We start from the raw sequence: 20,828 nt of genomic DNA, 5'->3' as shown, positions 1-20,828 counted from the left end.
TCCTGGACTGGTGGTTGAGAGATTAGCCACTGGGAGACATGGGGGAGGTGGCAGGGGGACCACAGAGTCAATGGGAGGGGCTTCACACACAGTTTTCCCCCATGTTAGCAAGGGGCAGGGGGCTTCACTGGTGGAAGGAGAAGAAGGGAAACAGAAGATAAAAGCCTATCACTCCTCCCCACTAGGCTGCAGGCAGGGGAGGAGGGTGCCAATGGGATGGGAGCACAGGGGAGCTGATCAAGGAAAGGAAGAGGGTGCGCAAGTACTGATGCAGGGCAGGGGTACCTGCTCCTCCGGCTGGACTAGGAAGCGGAGGACTATGGTATCGTGAAGGGGTGTAGTGAACAGGGGCAACAGAAAAGGGGGCAGGGGCAAAAGCACCAAGGAAGTGGGCATGGGCACACAGGGCAGATGGGCTGAGCCGGGGGGAGCAAGGGAAGATAGAGGAAAAAGGGGTGCATTCCCCCAGGTGTCCACCCAGTTTCACTGTTGTTCCATGAGGGAAATGCTCTGTGCATTACACCGACTGGCCACCTGGTGTCACTGTTGCTCCATCAGAGAAATGTTTTGTGCATTAGCCCGACTAGCCACCTGGTGTCACTGTTGCTTCATGAGGGAAATGCTTTGTGCATTACCCCAAGTGGCCACCGGGTGTCACTGCTGCTCCATGGGGGAACAGCTCTGTGCAATTCCCCAACTGGCCTCCTGGTGTCACTGTTGCACTTTGAGAGTAATGCTTTGTGCATTACCCCAAGTGGCCAACTGGTGTCACTGTTGCTCCATAGGAGAAGTGCTCTGTGCATTACCCTGACTGGCCACACGGTGTCAGTATTGCTCCATGAGAGAAATGCTTTTTGCTTTCCCCTGACGTTCCACTGGAACAACAAGGAGTCCGGTGGCACCTTCAAGACTAACAGATAGGTTAGTCCACGGGGTGTCACTGCTGCACTGTGGGGGAAATGACTGGTGCATTCCCCCGACTGGCCACCCAGTCTCACTGTTGCTCCATCAGGGAAATGCTTTGTGCTTTACCCTGCGTGGCCAGGCTGCAGCCTCTGTGGATGACGGGGCAAAAGCACTGGAAAAGGGTGTGCTGTCCCATGCTACACCAAGCTCCTATTGTAAGTTAAGGTTTTTTGCTGGGGGTCCCGTCCCAATACCTGGGGAAGAGGCGTTTGAACCCTGGTTGGAACCTGCCACCGAAATGCTGCAGGAGTGGGCTGTACCAGACGCAGAAAAGCGAAGAGGTCCAGTAGAGAGCCTCAGGGGCCCAGCATTAGACGTGATTTGCACCCTGAAGCTCATTGACCCTGGGGTCGGTGTGAGGGACTGCCTAGAGGCCCTCGCTCACACCTTTGGGAGCATAGAGGGCTCTGAGGACAGTTACTGGAAGTTCCTTAATTCCCAACAGCAAAGGGGTGAGAAGGTTTCAGCCTGTATACAGAGGCTGGAGAGACGGCTTCCGAGAGCTGTCCAGAGGGGAGCAGTAACTGCTGAGCAGATGGATCAGACCAGACTGGCTCAAACTGTAAGAGGATCTCAATGTCAGCACCCGATTCTACTTCATCTCTGGCTAATAGAAGGGCAGGAACCTCCCCCAAGTTACTCCCAGCTGATAAAAGAGGTCAGAGAGGAGGAAGAAAGGCAGGCTGCCAGTGCGTTTTGGGAAGCCCAACTGTCTGAGGCAGCCAGCACAGCACCCCTATGAACAGCCACTCTACTGATGGCGAGCACCAGAGAGGAACTTGCCCAACAAATGCAGGTCCTGACAGAACAGAAAGCTGAGCTGCAAAGCACCACTGAGCGAATTAAGACTTCCAGGCATAAGGAGCCGCCAGCCAGATGGAGAAGTCAGCATTTAGAGCCACCATCCCCCCTGGGCAAAGGGAGAAAGGACAATTCTTCTGCTACCGATGTGGTCAGGATGGGCACAGTGCTGCCAAGTGCTGTAATGAATTAAATCCCTCCTTAGTGTATGGAAAGCTGAGGATCAGTGGGGAGGGGTCAAGGAACTGCCGAACAGTCTGGGGAAGGGGGCCGCTCAGATCCAAAGGACTTGAAGGCTCCCCTAGAAGAGACTGTCCAGCTGGGATCCCTGCAGGACTGATAGGGCCTCGAGCAGAGCTCATGGTGAGGACTGAAGGGTTGGAGTATAAAGCAGTGCTCCACATTGGATCTCAAGTGACGATTATATTTCACTCATTCTACCAACAGATGCTTAGGCACCTGCCTATACAGCCACTGACAGGACTTTGTCTGTGTGGCCTCAGCATGGATGAATACCCCTGCCCAGGGTACATCATCGTGCACCTGGAATTCCCAGAGGAGGTTGCTGGGGTAAGACAAGAGATAGACTCCACTCCACTCCCTGACCCTAAGGGAATCTCTGATGTGTCTGTGCTGGCAGGGACCAACTCCAGTCTCTTCAAGGTACTTGTGGATTACTGCAGACAATGGGCTAGGGACCAATATCTAAACACTCTGATGATCCAGACGCTTTGTGCTGAAGCCTATAGAAAAATTTAGGGCACTAAAAAGGAGACGTCTGAGTTACCAATGGGGGCACTGAGGTACGTGGGCACGACCCCCTTAGTAGTGCCTGCAAGGAGCGAGAAGTGCTTGTCATGAGAACCGGGCTGAAAGGCAGTAGAGGGACATTGGCAATGGTAGGGCAGCCGGCTGAGGGAGGGCTCCCGGAAGGAGTGCTTGTCCCCAGTGGAGTCATAACCCTACCTGCCAGAGCCCAGGAAAAGGGGATTATGCTGATTGCTAATGAAACAAGTCATGATGTTGTTGTGACACAAGGGCAGAAAATAGCAGATCTCTTTGACCCTGAATCCATTGTAAGACCCCAGTGTGAAACTGAAGTTTCAGTGACAGATCCTGCAAAGTTTGACTCTGGAGATTCCCCACGGTCTGAGGAGTGGAAGGATCGCCTGAGGAAGAAGCTTTGTGAAAGATCCAAGGTGTTCTCACTGCATGAGTGGGACGTGGGATGTGCAAAAGGAGTAGAGCACAACATCAGACCACATGACTCCTGACCCTTCAGGGAGAGCTCTAGGAGGTTGCTCTTTCCGAGAAGGAAGACGTGCGTGGAGGTTGCATCAGGAGTTGATTGCAAATGGCGTCATTACAGAGTCCCACGGCCCATACCGCCTCACCCATTGTGATGGTTCATAAAAAGAATGGGAAAAGCTGGATGTGTATCGACTACTGCACCCTAAACAGCCGTACTGTGGTTGACCAGTACACCATGTCTCGAGTACAAGATGCCTTAGACTGTTTGCTGGGAAGTCAGTGGTTCTCAGTACTGGATCTTCGAAGTGAACACTAGCAGATTCCTCTGGGAGCAAAAGATAAGGAGAAGACAGCCTTTAGGGTTTTATCAGTTTGAACGCATGCCTCAAGGGATTTCTGGGGCACCTGCCACATTTCAACATCTTACGGAGAAAACTGTGGGAGACATGAACTTACTGCAAGTCTTGCTTTATTTGGATGATCTGATTGTATCTGGAAGAACCTTAGAGGAGCACGAAGAAAGACTTCTTAAAGTAATTCACAGGTTGGAGGCCTATGGACTGAAGCTTTCCATTGATAAGTGCCAGTTCTGCAGAACACCAGTGAATTACGAGGGTCACATTGTGTCCCAAGTGTTCTGCTTATAAGAAGCACACGGGACCTTTTTCAGTGGAAAAGGCAATATGCTGCATTTATTGGAAATACAATAATTAGCATATGCATTCAATCACACCACACACACACTGTCCTGCCAATCGATGTTATAGTTACCAGTCCAGAGTCCAGATCAATCTAGAGGCCAGCTAGGTTGATCACAGGTAGGGAGGAGCCGGGTTCTGTCGGTCACGACACGATGCTCTGCGGAAGCATCTGGGGAAATCTTGGCAGGACGAACCCAATGTTTCATGGGAAGGCACCTTGTTCATATAGCGATTTTTCTTCATTGGGACCAATGAGGTTTGCACCATCATGCTGTATTCAATTATTGTTCGACCAGTGCTTGTTTTCTTAAATTGTCCTTCTCCTCCTTTATCTTGTTCTTTCATCCCCTGATTACAGATAAAATCTCACTCTCAGAGATGCAATATGCTTCTTTCACAGACTGGACTCCTTCCTAGTCTGGGTCTAGGAATCACTCCCACCCCTGGAGTTACTGTCCTTTTTTCCAATTTCTTTCAGGCATCTCTTGGGGGTGGAGAGACCATCTCTTAAGCCAGTTGAAGAGAAAATGGAGAGGCTTCCAGGGCCTTTTATATTCTCTCTCTCTTGTGAGTGGAAACCCCTTTGTCCTTCTGTGCAAAGTCACAGCAACAAAATGGAGTTTGTAGCCACCTGGGCAAGTCCCATGTCTATGAATGATTCAGCTTTTTGCAGGCCGACGCCATTGTTTACTGTTAGTTTGAACATTCCCAGGAAAGCTCAGATGTGGATTGGCATCTCCTAAAGTCCATTGTCAGTTAAGTGTTTCTTCATTGGGCACTTACTGAGAATAGTCCTTTCTCAAGAAGCTGACAAAATGCTTCACTGAGGCTACTTAGAATCAAACACATTGAGATACAAAAAGAAAAGGAGGACGTGTGGCACCTTAGAGACTAACAAATTTATTTTGAGCATAAGCTTTTGTGAGCTACAGCTCACTTCATTGGATGCTCATGCTCAAATAAATTTGTTAGTCTCTAAGGTGCCACAAGTCGTCCTTTTCTTTTTGCGGATACAGACTAACATGGCTGCTACTCTGAAACCTGTCATTGAGATACAGGTACATAGCCAATATTCATAACTTCAAATACAAAAATGATCCACACATACAGACAGCATAATCATGAGCAGCAAACTACAACCTTTCCATAGATACCCCACTTGACCTCTTCTGTACAAGACGTGGTGCAACCATAGGACCCTGCTTGCAACAATGATTTATAGGCCCTGTCAAAGACAACGTAGTACTGGTGGATGAAGACGTCTCCGAGGATCCAGAGCTCTCCGGAGGAGGTGGGGACGTCAATGCCTTCAAAGCCGGGAGAGCAAGAGCCTGAGTTCTGCACCAGGAAAAATGGGACAGGGGTTGTTGGGCTGGAACTCCACTGACTCCCTGTATGTTGGGCTGGAATCTCGGAGCTCCCAAACTAAGCTGCATGAGGCTGGGGCAGGCATGGATCGGAGACAGGCAGTGAGTCGAGTTTAGGTGTCAGTACCGACCCAATGCCTCAGCCAGCTGCTAGGGGTAGCTGCCCTTCAGATGGGATATACAGTGATCACTCTGGGCCCGAGGTGCTTGAAGGAATTGCCCGGTGCTCAGTTCTAACTGCTTCTGCAGAACAGCACATGGACCTCTGCAGCCCCTCCCCTAGACTTCCTGTCCGGGATGCTAACCTCCTCCTTTCCCAGCCAGTACTCAATCACAACACCACTTAAACAGCACCCACGGGATTCTCCATTCCATATACTTATAACCAACCACTAGTAACGCTCCACTGATTTCCGAGGTGCCCTTCTTTCTAGCTAGGACCTCCCGATCTCCCTGGATGCATCAGTGCTACTGCTGTCAGGAGGCAGTCAGTCCATTTTCCTCCATGGTGGTACGTCCTGGGGCTCGCTTGTCTCCACTTGCTGTATTTGTTGCCTAACTGAGACTGTCTCAGGCCAAGCGGCCAACCCAGCGCCCCTCCTCCCTCCCTTCTGGATGTTCCTCCTCTGTTCTTCCTCCTCAGTATGTGTCCGTCTTGGGTGACCGCCTCATACAACCTCAGGGCAGCCCCACGTGACCTCACCGCCGTTGGTGGCCATTGATTTCTATTACAGATGCGTGCTGCATCATGTCCACGATTTGGTGGAAGCTCCTGGGATCCCAAATCATCTGGCTTCTTTTTAGTTGTCTCTGTCTCTCTTTATTCTTCTGCAGATCCCCAGTTCCTGGGACAGCAGATTCTGTCGTTGCAGGCGTTCTACTTGTCAGCATTCTGTTAAACCACATGTCTGCAGGTAGCAACCCATGTTCATTGGTACCTTCCTGTAACTGAACTGTGCTAAGCATGGCTCAAAGTCTGACTTCTCAGCCCTTTGTTATTTTAACACTATTTTTCACCTCACCATCCTATTGGATGTGGGATAATGGGGACTAGCGTGGTTTTCAAAGGGTGTGCCATGCCTCCAAACCTTATACTGACTCTCTGGGAGTGCCCCTTAAAGTACTAGGCCCTAGGTCCCCAATTTTTCAAGGGCAACCCCCATGGTTCCAATACTCCAAGACCAGGCCCTCTGGATTCAGACCCTGTGATTCTCAGCAGGGTTCTCCGGTGAGTCCAAATGAGTGAGATTTTACCCCTTTGGGAGCAATGTGACCATTAGAGATTTGCTGCGCTGCCTTTTCAAAACAATCCAGCATTCATTAGTCACCTGGAATCCAGGGCTGAGGAGGCCGTAGATTAGCCTAGGACAGCACAATTTAACTCTAAATCTGTGTTGGTGGAATCACCTGCCCCCTCTTCCATAGCCTCGTGGATGTAATCTCTGCGAACTCGGAGCAGCCTGCTTAGCAGTCTGCCCCCGCCTCCAGGTGCAGTTCCACTGTGGTCCACTTCTCTTGGCTGCCAGTCAGTGCCCAGTTGTTGGTCTTCCGTGATCTCCGCAGGGCACTCCATTGCTATGCGGTCAGTTCCTGAGAGTTCATTCATGCCAACCTGGGCAGGCTTCTGTGACCAGCAGCCATCTCTTATTCCCCCTGTTTCCAAGAAGAAATTAACTCCTCCAGGCCCAGTGCCTAGCAATACAAAGTAAGTAGGGGAAACTGAGTCATGCATATTTTTCCTATAAATATTACAGACATTTCCATATTCTCCACACGTCTAAACCCAAGCTTCACCGCAAACTGCTGAAACTCATGCCTGCTCAACTGAAGCCCGTTGTCAGACATCACAATGGCAGGTGTGGCTCAGAGTTATGACTCGCGAAAATAGAGATGCGCAATCAACTGTTTAGCTGTAGTACCTTTTAATGTGGCTGCCTGAGGGAAGTGAGACTAGTAGTTTAGGACAAATACATAGTCTTTTTTTTCCAGCCAATGTGGACAAATTTCTACTCCAGGGGGAAAATTTTTCCTCTGCCACTAACATAGGATTTTGCTTGACTACGCCTGTATTTTTGGCATGTACGACAAGCCTTGACAGTTCCTCAATGTTGCTGTTCGTTTGAGGCCAGTGTAAAATGTCTCTGACCCTTCGCTTAGATTTTTCAATCATGAAATGACCTTCATGTCTCCTTTTTAACATGTGTTTCTGCAGTAGCTCAGAGATCACCGTCCTGGTGCCTTTAAACAAAATCCCATCTAGGACTGAGAGCTTCCCCCTGAACTGGTGAGAGGGGCTGGGAACGCATGGTCACGGTCACTTGGTGCTAATAGCCTTAACCACTTTCTGCAGCATCTCGTCCTAAGCAGTAACTCTGGCAATCGCAATGCACCTTTTGTCTGAGGCTGGACTGGCTTTTTAATCATAGAATCATAGAATATCAGCGTTGGAAGGGACCTCAGGAGGTCATCTAGTCCAACCCCCTGCTCAAAGCAGGACCAATCCCCAATTAAATCATCCCAGCCAGGGCTTTGTCAAGCCTGACCTTAAAAACTTCTAAGGAAGGCAATTCCACCACCTCCCTAGGTAACGCATTCCAGTGTTTCACCACCCTCCTAGAGAAAAAAGTTTTTCCTAATATCCAACCTAAACCTCCCCCACTGCAACTTGAGACCATTACTCCTCGTTCTGTCATCCGCTACCACTGAGAACAGTCTAGATCCATCCTCTTTGGATGGATGTCACATCTTGATTACTACAATATCCCTCTCTGTAGCCTTGACAAACGCAGTCTTGCCCTGCACATCTCCATTCAGAATGCTGCTGCATATATCACTTCCTAGCCCGTTGATTTGACCATGTAACCCCTCTTTTCGAATCCCACCGCTAGCTCCCCCTTTTCTATCACAGCAAACTACTTGTCTTCACTTTCAAGCCCCTTCACAGCTTATCCCCTACTTATTATCTCTCATTCAGTATGAACACGTTGCCTTCTGGCCCAGTTGGCCCATGATGTCAGCTTTCATTATCCATATATTAAAATTTCAAACAAGCATCTTCTTCCTGCTTTCTCCTGTGCTATGCTCAAACTGACATGTAGAACAGCTCTGGACTTTGCTCCACGGCTGTCTTGTCAAATGCTCTAGGGAGCATGTTTGAGACCGCCAAATCTCCCCCAGGTTCATATTCGATTTGCAAATCCTGTCTTTGCAGCTGAAAAAGTAATCTTTGTATTCCTGGGGGTGGTGGGATGGTTCCCAGGCCCCTTTTGGCAATGGCAATAAGTGGTTTCTGGTCAGTTTCAGCGAACACTGGCCTCCATAAACAAAGACATGAAACTCTTTACACCAGTGGACAAAAATCCAAAGTCTCCTCCTCTCTTTGAGATTATGGACACTCCGGTTTTGTTTGTGCCCGTGATGCGTAAGCCACTGATCTCCCGTTCTGACCATCCTGCTGTAGGAGGACTGTGCCAATATCTTTTTCAGAGATGTCCATGGACAACTGAGTTTTGAGCTTACTGTCAGAGTTTCACAGGACGGGGGCCTTTTTAACCCCTTCATTGTCTCAAACTCTCTATGAAGATTTGCACCCCAGGTGCATTGCATGTCTTTGCACAGTAATGCTCTCAGCTGGCTTGTTTGAGCTGTTAGCTTGGGCACAAATTTCCGTAGACAGTTCACTGTTCCAAGGAATCATTGTACCCTTCCTTGTATGTTGGGGCAGGCATGTTGGTGATGATCTCACCCTCACCGTGATCCACCTGTGTCCCTTGCTAGACTAACTTCTCGCCCAGTGACATTGTTTCCATTACACAGAATTTAGATGCTTGTTTATTTTAGCTTTAGCTCAGCAGCTCTGGCTCTTTCCCAGCTGCTTGGAGCCTCTGGTCATGATGTTCTGCTGGTTTTCTCCAGATCAGAACATCGCCTGCGTAAACCATGGCACCCTCTGTACCATCAACAGCGTGCTGTATTTTCCAGTGAAGCACGGCGGGTGCTGAATCATAGAATCATAGAATATCAGGGTTGGAAGGGACCTCTGGAGGTCATCTAGTCCAACCCCCTGCTCAAAGCAGGACCGATCCCCAATTAAATCATCCCAGCCAGGGCTTTGTCAAGCCTGGCCTTAAAAACCTCTAAGGAAGGAGATTCTACCACCTCCCTAGGTAATGCATTCCAGTGTTTCACCACCCTCCTAGTGAAAAAGTTTTTTCCTAATATCCAACCTAAATCTCCCACACTGCAACTTGAGACCATTGCTCCTTGTTCTGTCATCTGCTACCACTGGTAGCCAGGTGTCCCTCTGTGGAAATGGTGTCTCCCATAGGGGATGCTGAAGGAGAACAAACATGTACTCTGTCCTTCTCAGGGCACCAGCCAGAATCCTGCTGTGACGCACCCCGTGTAGAGAAACACTTGGCACCCGCCATCTCCCCCAAAATGTCTTTCCCTGTGGTAGTGAAAAACGTCCACTTTTTAAATAGATTTAATTCTTTTGAGGTTATGCATAAGCGAAGGGTTCTGTCTGTGTTTTCTACAACGACCAATGATTATACCCACTCTGTTAGTTCCTCTCCCTGCTCTGTGATTCCCAGATCAATGAGTCTGTCCAGCTCCTCTCTCAGCCTCTGCCTTAGTGTGAGGGGAGCTTTCCTTGGCGTATGAATTGTGGGGTGGTTGGGCTCTTTCAGCTCTATTCTGTACTCTGCTGAAAGCTTCTCCATCCCCTGGAAGATGTCCTCAAACCCTTTGCACCCTCTTGATGAGACCAGGGGCTTGACACACTTAACCCAGTAATGGGTGTGCTTTTCCCTGGTACGATTCCACATTGTAGCTTTCCCAGTTTACCCATATGTCTCGTTCACATACTCCTTGTTGGGGATAAGCTCACGGCTATAAGCCCTGAGTTTACCTGTGGCTTTTCTTTTAGTGTCAATAACACTATTTGTGGCAACTCATCGGCTTGTGCACCAGTGTCCAACGTAACATTAATAAACCTCCCATTTGCTTTCCATCTGTGACAGCCAGGTCATCTTTTGCTGCACTGGTAGCCATTGCTCCTATGAAACATACAGCTGAGCTCGTGGTACTGTCGTCGTCCTCTTTGGCCAAGCTGCGCGCACTCTGCCGGTGCCGGAAAACTCTTGCAAAGCGATGGAATTAATGGCAGTTCTTGTATCTCTTCTGATATGCCAGGCATTGCCTGCCCTTCTTCCCTAATTCTGCCTGAGCTCGTGTGCCTTTCTGCCTTAGTATCCGGGGCTAGCCATGTTAGTCTGTATCCACAAAAATTGAAGAAGTGGTTTTTTACCCATGAAAGCTTATGCCCAAATAAATCTGTTAGTCTTTAAGGTGCCACCGGACTCCTTGTTGTTTCTGCCTTAGGTTTCCTATTAGAGAGACAGGGTGGGGGAGGTAATATCTTTTATTGGACCAGCTTCTGCTGGGGAAAGAGAGACACTTTCGAGCTACACAGAGCTCTTCTTCGGGTTTCCTACAACATTTTGGATTCTCAATCATGCCTGCAGCGTCAGAGCTCTGTCCATCCTCCATGAGTGCTTGGACTTGGAGCGCTTTGTGAAGGGTTGATTCTGGGTCTCCTTGCTTTGTTCTGCATTCCAGTCACAGTGTGGTCTCTTCTCAGGGACTTGGTTAGTCCCCGCTCTGCCCCCTATAAAACCCTGCAAAATTGGTTCACCAGCCCTGGATCAGGAACAAATTCTACTCTAGTTTCACTTTCCTTTTGGAACCTCAGGTTAAAGTCTCATAAGTTTCAGTTTTATGCAGAGTACAGTACTCCTTACATCTTTGTAAAACAATTTCATAGTTAGTCTGACTTAACTGAAATTTTAAAGACACGTGCACCAGAACCTGCTCTGGTCAGAAATAAGGCTACATCTGATTGCCTCCCTTTTCACTGGCACCCATTGCTTGCAGATACAATGGAAGGCCCTGTTTAAATCTCTTCCACTTGCCTTCCGCATTTCCAGCCAGCTTCAGCTCTGGTGGAATTTTGAGCTGCTCCATTTCTCCACTCAAGGTATTTTCTTGAATTGCTATTTAATCCTGGTACCATTGGGAGTTCAGGAATCACTCTGGGCTCCAGGTGCTTAAGGGAGATCCTCTTTGTTGAGCGACCCCATTCCAACTGTCTCTGCCTAACAGAGCATGGGGGAATCAGCAGTGTTCCTCCGTCAGCTGTTCTGTCTAGGAAACTAAACCACTTGGAGATATAGTTCCCAGCTCCACACCAACCACTTCTCCTCCTTCAAAATCCCTTGGTAAGACAGAAGGTGCTCTCCCCACTGGCCTAGGCAAATTCTAACGGGAGCAATTATATTCTGCTCCCCTAACCCCCCTGTGATTATGATTGGACTGGGGCTTCTTCTCTGCTTTTCCATGCCTTTTGAAACAGCTCACCAGTTCCACACCAGAGAGGGGAAAAGTTCTGTCCAGGGGGGAAGACGACTCATTCTTGAAACCCACTTGCCCAAGCCCTGGAGCGCGAGGCAGTGAACTCTCTTGAGCTAGCCTCCTAGCTGGGGTAGCTGCTCATTTAACCCCTCTCCTATCCCAGTAAGCCCCCTGGCATGGTGATTTCCTGGGGCAGCCAGCTCTACAGGCCGCCTGTGCAGTCTCTTTGGGGGAGAGCTCCTTGCCCCTCCCTCCATGCTAAGGCCAGACTCTGTGCTGCATTTCAGTGACGGTCCTGCAGCCTCAGGCACAAGCCCTTACTGAGAGGCCCCGACGTAGATACTTACCTGGCGGATGTAGGCGGTGGCGGGCAGAGGGAACCTAATGCCATTGATAGTGAAGATGATGTCGGGCAGGGTGTGCTTGGCGCTGCAGCTGATCTGTAGGGAGAAAAGCAACATCCAGGAGCCAGGTTAGCCACGGCTTCAGCACTCAACTCTCCAACAAGGGAAAGCTGCATGTGATTAGCAGTGGGATCTAAATGAGCTGGGTCACTGCCTGACTGGATCCTCTCCAGGGATTGAACCTCTGGCTCTGAAAGCCTGAGGCTCTGCAGATTGAACCAAAGGACCAATGTTGTCAGCTCAGACGGTCCCGGTTTCTATATTTGGCCTGGCCACATGCTGGGGACGGTGACCTCCCCTGTGTTCCTGTGGGTTACCAGTGGGTGGAAGCACCAGGGAATCTGCAGAGTGACCCAGCTGATCCCTATGCTGGCTGGGTGCAGCCTGTGGGCAGTGGCAGTGGAATCAGGGGTTCGGCCACACGCGTGTGTAGCAGATGCCCCTAGAAACACCCATCCCTCCTCCCTGACCTGACCAGGTTGCTGGAGTCCCCGCGGGCACCAACGTAGTGCAGGATTTTGGAGATGGCCGTGGGGGCCCCCGCCAGCACAGAGGTGCCGATGTCGACAATAGCCTGCCAGCCATTAGCACAAGAGATCAGGTGGCCATTCATGGTGATGCTGGAAGAGAGAGAGAGTCAGGGGAATGTCCTCAGGAACACTCCCGATCTCATCCCCACTCGGCCCACAAGCAGCCAGGGACAAACCTGCAGGGTGGAGCTGCCCCACTGCCCCTTTGCTATGACTACCAAGAACTTTGCTCTGATGTCTCATCCTAGACGTTTTCTTCCATGGCTACTGCCTGTCGCTCCTTATGCTACAGCCTTCTGGGACTGACGGTCCCAGCTACCCTGCCCTTCCCATACTGCGAAGCAGAGCTGGACAGATGGGAGGGGGTGCTGGTATGAACAAAGTTGAGAATCACTGACCTGACCTAACCTAGCAGGGGAGTCCCATTCCTATGGCTCCATGGAAGGTGTTTTTGTGGCTCCGTTGTCTCTCATTTTGTCTAGACTCTGAAAGCTGAGCTTCCCCTGGCTCCGATGTACAATTCATTAACATTTGACCTGTCTTCCAATAGCCCGCAGGTGGAATGGCCAAGGGGTGGGCGATACCTGTCCATGGTGATTTCCCAGTAGGAGAGAGGGATCCAGTTCAGGCTCCCAGAGTAGTAAGATGAGTCGATGCCACTGAACATCACGAGAAGGGAGAGAGGAGAGTCAGGGAAGATGCATGAATTATTGGCTAAAGAGAGAATGACAAACACTTCAATGGAGGAGAGAGTCAGACTGGTGCATTTCACATCACGCAACACCCTTCCTCCACCATGAGGTCGGACAGTGGGGCACCATGAGCAGTGTAGTCTGACCAGGGACTCCAGCCTATACAGGAGACTGGGAGCAGGAGACACCCCCATTCAAACTCCCACCAAGCACCAGGGCAATATTTCCAAACTGAATTATTTCAGTTTTTGATTTTTTGCTGGAAAATAGAAATTTTCTTGGGCGGGGGGGACCCATTTTCCAGTCATAGCTAGTAACTAGATTCTTCCTAATGTTAATTTCCCCTGCAGTTGTTATTAGAGATATCGTCATTCACTTCTGCTCCCCAAAACATATGGCACAAGCACAGAATGGCTGCCACGTTCCACCCCAGAGGTGGCTGTGTTTGGGAATTCTGATGCAAACATCGCAGGGATCGCTCTGTGAGAGGCGGTATAGGAATGTGAATCTTGCTGTAGACAGATGGGCTGTTTCCAGCCCTGACTTATGAGCTCAGGTAGAGAGAGAAGAGGTCCTGGGACACCAAACCCCCGGTCATCATGTTCTCAAAGACTGGTGTGGCTCCAGAGGAGGAGACGTTGGAGAAGGCCAGACCCAAAATCCCATCGTAGGGGGCAAAGTAGCTTAAGTAGCTGGGTTCGGTCTTGCTCAGACCAAAGATCTGGCTGGTGTCCACAATGCCTCTGACCTAGGGGGAGGGATGGGGAGAATCAGATGCATCCTATGTAATGATATTGGGGTTCATTAAACAACAAACCAGTGAATGAGAAAGGATAAAACCTTTGATAAAACAAACTAGGGAGCTTCTGTGGTGAACTGCTGTACAAAGCGACACAGTGTTCTCCACCCCAGTTTCCAGGGCACATCTCTAAATACCTGTGTTCATAATACTGTCCCTTATGGGGGAGCCTCTCTAAATGACAATCTTCCACAAACATATCTCTACATCTTCCCCCTTAAAAAACAACAACAAAAACTCAGTAGTTCTTATATACGAATATAAAACAGCTAACAGCTATCTAATAACACACACATTATATTCTCAACCCATCTAGTGTGTTACCATAAACCCAGTGTGTCAACAATCTAGAGAGGAGAGGTTACCAGCACATCACTCTGGAGTGAATCTTTACCATTCACTTTCCTCAATAGCCTTTCTCCAGGCAGGTTAGCAAGTCTCAGGTCTTTCAGGGAGTAGACGGGGGGCCAAGCACCCATGGGAAAGAGGGGAAGTCGGCGCCTATGCTCTGGTTTCGTAGTGGGAGTCACCATCCTGGAAAGTGCATCTGCAGTGAACATGAATTTACCGGGTGTGTAGGTCACAACCACATCATGCTTTTACAGCTTTATCATCATTCTTTAAATCCTTAAGGTACAGTCATTTAGCGGTTTGTTAAATAACGCTATCAGGGGCTTGTGGTCCATTTCAACTTCCACTGTCTGGGCACAAATATACTGATTGAACCTGTCACAGGCCAACAATATTCCTAAAAGCTCCTCCTCAATCTGTGCATATCTGGTTTCTGCCTCAGACAGTGATTTGGATGCATATGCCACTGGTTGCCAACAATCCTTATGCTTCCGTAAAATCACTGCACCTATGCCAGACTGTGAAGCTTCTGCTGAGATTTAAATAGGCCTTCCTGGTGCATAGAACGTCAACACTGTCTCTTTTATCAGTTGTTGTTTTAAACCTTCCCACGATGCCTCCTGTTCTGCACCCCAACACCATTCAATTTTGTTCTCTAGGAGTGTTCTCTAAGCCGCTGCTTTGGTAGATAGATTACGGATGAATTTTCCAAAATAATTAACCATTCCCAGGAACTGTTGGACATCTTTCTTTGACTGCAGACATGGCATCATTTCAGTGGCTGAAATCTTCATCTAATCAGGTTGTACACCTTTGTTGGAAATAATGTCCCCAACAAAAGTCAGTTCTGTAACCCTTAAAACACATTCCTCCCTGTCAGCGGCATAGTATCACCTAGGCCGACGAGGCCTAGGCCTCGGGTGGCAAATTTGCAGGGGCGGCAAATTTTTAATAGCTGCATTTTTGTAATCGTGGCATCAGTGCCATGCGCCGCGATTCTACCAACCACAGCGCGCATTGAAACCACCCATGACGGCGCGAAGCCCTTTAGTAAAGAACATGCTCACGACAATCCTAAGCATTAACAATATGACCGGAAGGAAGAAATTAAGTAGTTCTCAGTTCAAAAAAAATTCTATACAAAAGAAAGAAAGGGAAAATGAAATGACAGCAAAAATGCGCAAAATGGATTCCTTTGTTGTATCAGTTAGTGCCAACAGAGAGACAGAAAAAATACTTGAAAGTAGCAGTGAAGTAAAAAGTGGAAATATTGGTGTTGATATTGAAAATATTGATGTGATTAAAGTACATATTGAATCTAAGGAAGAAATTCCGGTTGCGGTTAGTGTTGAAGAAAATGCTCCAAATACGAGCATATCAGAGACTACCGCTTATCATGTTGATCTGGATATCTTTGACAATACTGCAGAGATTTGTGAATCATGTCAATCAGAAATTCAATGTGACATTGAAATATCTACCATAAGTGACGACCCGGCCGAATGGATATTGAATGATGCTACAATTGAGTATTTATCAACCCATGGTATTAAACACCATCCGATGAAGTGAGCTGTAGCTCACGAAAGCTTATGCTCAAATAAATTGGTTAGTCTCTAAGGTGCCACAAGTACTCCTTTTCTTTTTGCGAATATTGATAGTGATTTTACTAACTCAAAAAGAATATACTGATAAAATGCATGTTCTAACAAAAAATGTGTTTGAATGACATCTTTTAAACGGTGAAGTAAAGCCACAGCAATATCTTGTATATTTGGAGAGCAAAGGAGCCGTGTTTTGGGCCCCATGTCGATTATTCAGAGGGATCTCTAGTCTGGCGACGAGTGGATTCCATGGCTGGAAAAACATATCAGCTCGACTATGTGAACATGAAAATTCGACTGAACATAAAACGTGTGCACTGACAGTGGTGAAGAGAGGCGAGATATCCGGAAGAATTGATACGAATTTAAAATTTCAAATGGAAGAAGACATTATTTATTGGAGAAATGTGTTGAAGAGGATTGTAGTAGTGGTAAAGAAACTTTCAAGCAGAGGACTTGCATTTAGACATAAGGTGGAAAAATTTGGATCACCACGGCAATTACATTATAGCCCCTGAGGTTGTCGCAGAATTCGATCCATTTCTAGCAAATCACATTGTACGTTATGGAAATGAAGGTCAAGGTAACATATCCTATCTTTCATCCTATATATGTAGTGAATTTATAAAATTGATATTTGTCTAACCTGCTCTTAAAAATCTCCAATGATGGAGATTCCACAACCTCCCTCAGCAATTTATTCCAGTGCTTAACCACCCTGACAGTTAGGAAGTTTTTCCTCATGTCCAACCTAAACCTCCCTTGCTGCAATTTAAACACATTGCTTCTTGTCCTATCCTCAGAGGATAAGAAAAACAATTCTTCTCCCTCCTCCTTCTAAGAACCTTTTCTGTAGTTGAAAACTGTTATCATGTCCCCTCTTGGTTTTCTCTTTTCCAGACTAAACAAACCCAATTTTTTCAATCTTCCCTCATAGGTCATGTTTTCTAGACCTTTAATCATTTCTGTTGCTCTTCTCTGAACTTTCTCCAATTTGTCCACATCTTTCCTGAAATGTGGTGCCCAGAACTGGACACAATACTCCAGTTGAGGCCAAATCAGCACGGAGTAGAGCAGAAGAATTACTTCTCATACTTAAACATCCTAGAATGGTGTTCACTTTTTTTGCAACGGTGTTACACTGTTGACTCATATTTAGCTTGTGGTCCACGATGACCCCCAGATCCCTTTCCGCAGTACTCCTTCCTGGGCAGTCATTTCCCATTTTGTATGTGTGCAACTGATTCTTCCTTCCTAAATGGAGTACTTTGCATTTGTCCTTATTGAATTTCACCCTATTTCCTTCAGACCATTTCTCCAGTTTGTCCAGATCATTTTGAATTTTAATCCTATCCTCCAAAGCACTTGCAACCCCTCCCAGCTTGGTATCATCTGCAAACTTTATAAGTGTACTCTCTATGATGCCATTATCTAAATCATCAATGAAGATATTGAACAGAACCGGACCCAGAACTGATCCCTGCGGGTCCCCACTTGTTATGCCCTTCCAGCATGACTGTGAACCATGGATAACTACTCTCTGGGAATGGTTTTCCAACCAGTTTTGACCCACTTTATAGTAGCTCCATCTAGGTTGTATTTCTCTAGTTTGTTTATGAAATGGATGGATAACTGGAGGGACCTGCTTGTTTATCTGGATTATATGTTCACCCTGCAAGCAACTCAACCTTTGAAACCAATCATGATATTCCCAAAACAGTGCCTCATAACCAGGTTCAGTATGATCATTTAGTGAGAACACCTGGTTTACCAGATTGAGTTTTTCGCTCACAGCCAGGCCTAAAATTGGTGTCACCTTCTTTGGCACTTCAGTGAACAGGAGCCTGCACACAGTGTTTTTATGGTTGATGCTAGCAACGCACCTCCCCTTCACTGGTATATTTGTTCCAGAATAACCAGTTACTTTTATTTTTGTTGGTCCCAGGTTGGTCTTATTTTCAGTCTCTCATAATCTTGTTCTGACAGAATATTAACCTGAGCTCCTGTGTCCAGCTTCAGTGGAATAATTGTTCCATTCACTGTCACAAGTAGTATCCAGTCCCTCTCATCAGGCTTTCTAGATTCCAGTACATCTATGAAAAACTCCCCAACCAGGTCGTTTTCAACTGAATGTGCTTGACTTTTCTAGTATCAGAGGGGTAGCTGTGTTAGTCTGTGTGCACTAACTGTGTTAGTCTTGCATCTGAAGAAGTGGTTTTTTACCCACGAAAGCTTATGCCCAAATAAATCTGTTAGTCTTAAAGGTGCCACTGTACTCCTCATTGTTCTTGACTTTTCTGCATTTGAGATCTGCTGCATTTTGCAAAATCATTATTTCCCCTACATTTATGACAGTTTCCCAAAGACAACACAGTGTTTGGGGCCATGCTGTGATCCACACCTTCCCCATGACCGTCTGTACTCAGCCTTCCCCCTTGCACTGGTTTTCATCGTGAGTAGTTCCACTCTTTGATTTGACTTATTCTGGCTATATGCTTTTGTACTTAGTACACAGATAGCTCCCTCTGGTGGATTCAGCTCTCTGGCTTGTGTTTTCACAGTTTCTGCTGCCCTGCATATCTGGAGAGCTTGTTCTAAAGTTTCAGAGTAACAGCCGTGTTAGTCTGTATTCACAAAAAGAAAAGGAGTACTTGTGGCACCTTAGAGACTAACCAATTTATTTGAGCATGAGCTTTCGTGAGCTACAGCTCACTTCATCGGATGCATACTGTGGAAACTGCAGAAGACATTATATACACAGAGACCATGAAACAATACCTCCTCCCACCCCACTCTCCTGCTGGTAATAGCTTATCTAAAGTGATCATCAAGTTGGGCCATTTCCAGCACAAATCCAGGTTTTCTCACCCTCCGCCCCCCCCCCCCCCACACAAACTCACTCTCCTGCTGGTAATAGCCCATCCAAAGTGACAAGTCTCCTTCACAGAGCAGTCTTTCTCTTAACACTTTGTCTTTAATGCCACAAATGATTCTATCTCTGACCAGTCAACTCACCAAAGTTGCAGATTTTACTGAGTTTCCTTAATTATGTGACATATTGCTCTATGATATAATCGATTTTTTGCAGGCATGTAAAAAAATTGTGTCTCTCAAAGGTCTCATTCCTTTTTGGCATGCAGTGTTCCTCAAATTTAGTCAGTACAGTAGCTCCTCCCTTAACGCTGCAGTTATGTTCCTGAAAAATGCGACTTTAAGAGAAACAATGTTAAGCAAATTAACGTAAATGGGGGGGTTAGGTTCCAGGGAAATTTTTTTCACCAGACAAAAGACTATATTATCTATGTATATACACACACAGTATAAGTTTTAAACAAACAATTTAATACTGGTACACAGCAATGATGATTGTGAAGCTTGGTTGAGGTGGAGGAGTCAGAGGGTGGGATATTTCCCAGGGAATGCCTTACTGCTAAATGATGAACTAGCAATTGGCTGAGCCCTCAAGGGTTAACTCTCACACTCTACAAGGCATCAGGAATGGAGGGAGGGAAGACAATCTCGCAGACAGAGACAGAGACACACACCCTGTGTGTGTGAGAGAGATGTGCATTGCCCCTTTAAGTATCTGACCCTACTCTTAATTACACTGCCTTGTTAATTAGATCAGCTTGCTGAGACTGCAGCTGCTGCCAGCAAGCTCCCTCCCTCCTGAGCCCTGTCATGTGTTCCCCTACTCTATGGAAGATGGGGTAAGTGGGGTGCAGGAGCAGGGGGGAGGGGAACATCCTGACATTAGCTCCCCTCTTCCTCCCCTGCTTAATGTTCAGAGTTTAGTCTTCTCAAGACTTTTGTTGGGAACACTGGGGCATGGCCACTAGGTAACTCGAGGGGATGGAAGACCACAAGTGTCGATGAAGCCCCCTCGCACTAGGCCCCTGTGTCCTTGCCCCACCCCCTCCTGCCTGGAGGCACTCGCAGCAGCTCTGTGTGCTAGGCCCAAGTGTCCTTGGCCCCCCCCGCCTGGAGGCACACACAGCAGTTATCCTGAGAATCTGCAACAGTATGTTGCAGAGTCAGACTGCCTGAAACTAAGCAAGGCCAAACAGGGGAGATATGGAAGAACAATGCTGAATAAAGCAGCTTTATGTATAGTTTAACAAATGATACAGAGAATCAGGGAACTAGCTGGGAACTGGATTGGCTGGCTATATGGATACTTGGAGCAGCTTGCTATTGGATAAGTATGCTGGGAAAAAGGATGTATAAAAGCCTGTGTAACTTCCTGCTCTGTTGTGCAGGATTTGAGATTGTATTCTCCCTGTACCTTTTTGAAGCTTCAAATAAACTTTTCTGCTTCTCCACCCCGTTGTGATTATTGGGTGTAGCACACCGGGTAACGAACCAACTCAAGCTGTTGTTCAGCCTCTCGGCACTGGGTGCCGGCAACACTTTGATTGAGCTTTATTTTACATAGAATTAAGTCTCTGCTAGGACAGTGGGACAGTCTCTAAAAGCAAATGCTTACTAAGCACTGATCTACGCTAGAAAATTAGATCGACCCAGCTAAATCCACACCCCTGAGCAATGTAGTTAAGCCGACCTAAGTTCTATTTAGACAGTGCTAGGTGGGCAGAAGAATTCTCCTGTCGACCTAGCTACTGCCTGTCGGGGAGGTGGATTTATGACAGTGACAGGAGAACCCCTCCCGTCGGCCGTAGGTAGTGTCTCCCCCAAAGCGCTACAGGTGATGTAGCTGCAGCACTGTAGCTGTGCCACTGTACTGTTTTAAGTGTAGACGTGGCCTAAATCTCTCTCTCTTTCTCTGTGAATGCATATGTTTACTTAAGTCTTGAACAACCGTGACTATTGTCAAGAGCAACTGTTAAAGCCAACCCTTTCAGGGGATTCCCCCCAAGTTTTACTCTTTGTTACTACCACAGCACGCTACTGCAATATAATTATGGGCACACACATATGTAGGCTCCCG

The 20,828-nt window shown here is 47.4% G+C and overlaps 1 pseudogene across 1 annotated transcript in view; it reads right to left on the bottom strand.

Annotated features, from left to right (window-relative positions):
• Positions 1–4,717: 4,717 nt before the first annotated feature.
• The window catches only part of LOC311522737 (pepsin A-like), a 28,134-nt pseudogene continuing 12,023 nt past the window's right edge, over positions 4,718–20,828 (bottom strand). Inside the window, exons 10-12 of the transcript XR_014714697.1 lie at positions 13,710–13,874; positions 11,848–11,940; positions 4,718–5,144 (exon numbers count right to left, since the gene is read on the bottom strand). The product of XR_014714697.1 is annotated as a pepsin A-like (transcript). The remainder of the gene's footprint in view (positions 5,145–11,847; positions 11,941–13,709; positions 13,875–20,828) is intronic.

This window comes from Lepidochelys olivacea (genome assembly GCF_965140295.1).
Source record: "Lepidochelys olivacea isolate rLepOli2 genome assembly, chromosome: 6".
Classification (NCBI taxonomy): Eukaryota; Metazoa; Chordata; order Testudines; family Cheloniidae; genus Lepidochelys; species Lepidochelys olivacea.
The sequence above is the reverse complement of the archived record's forward strand: the minus strand, read 5'-3'. Positions and strand labels throughout refer to the sequence as shown.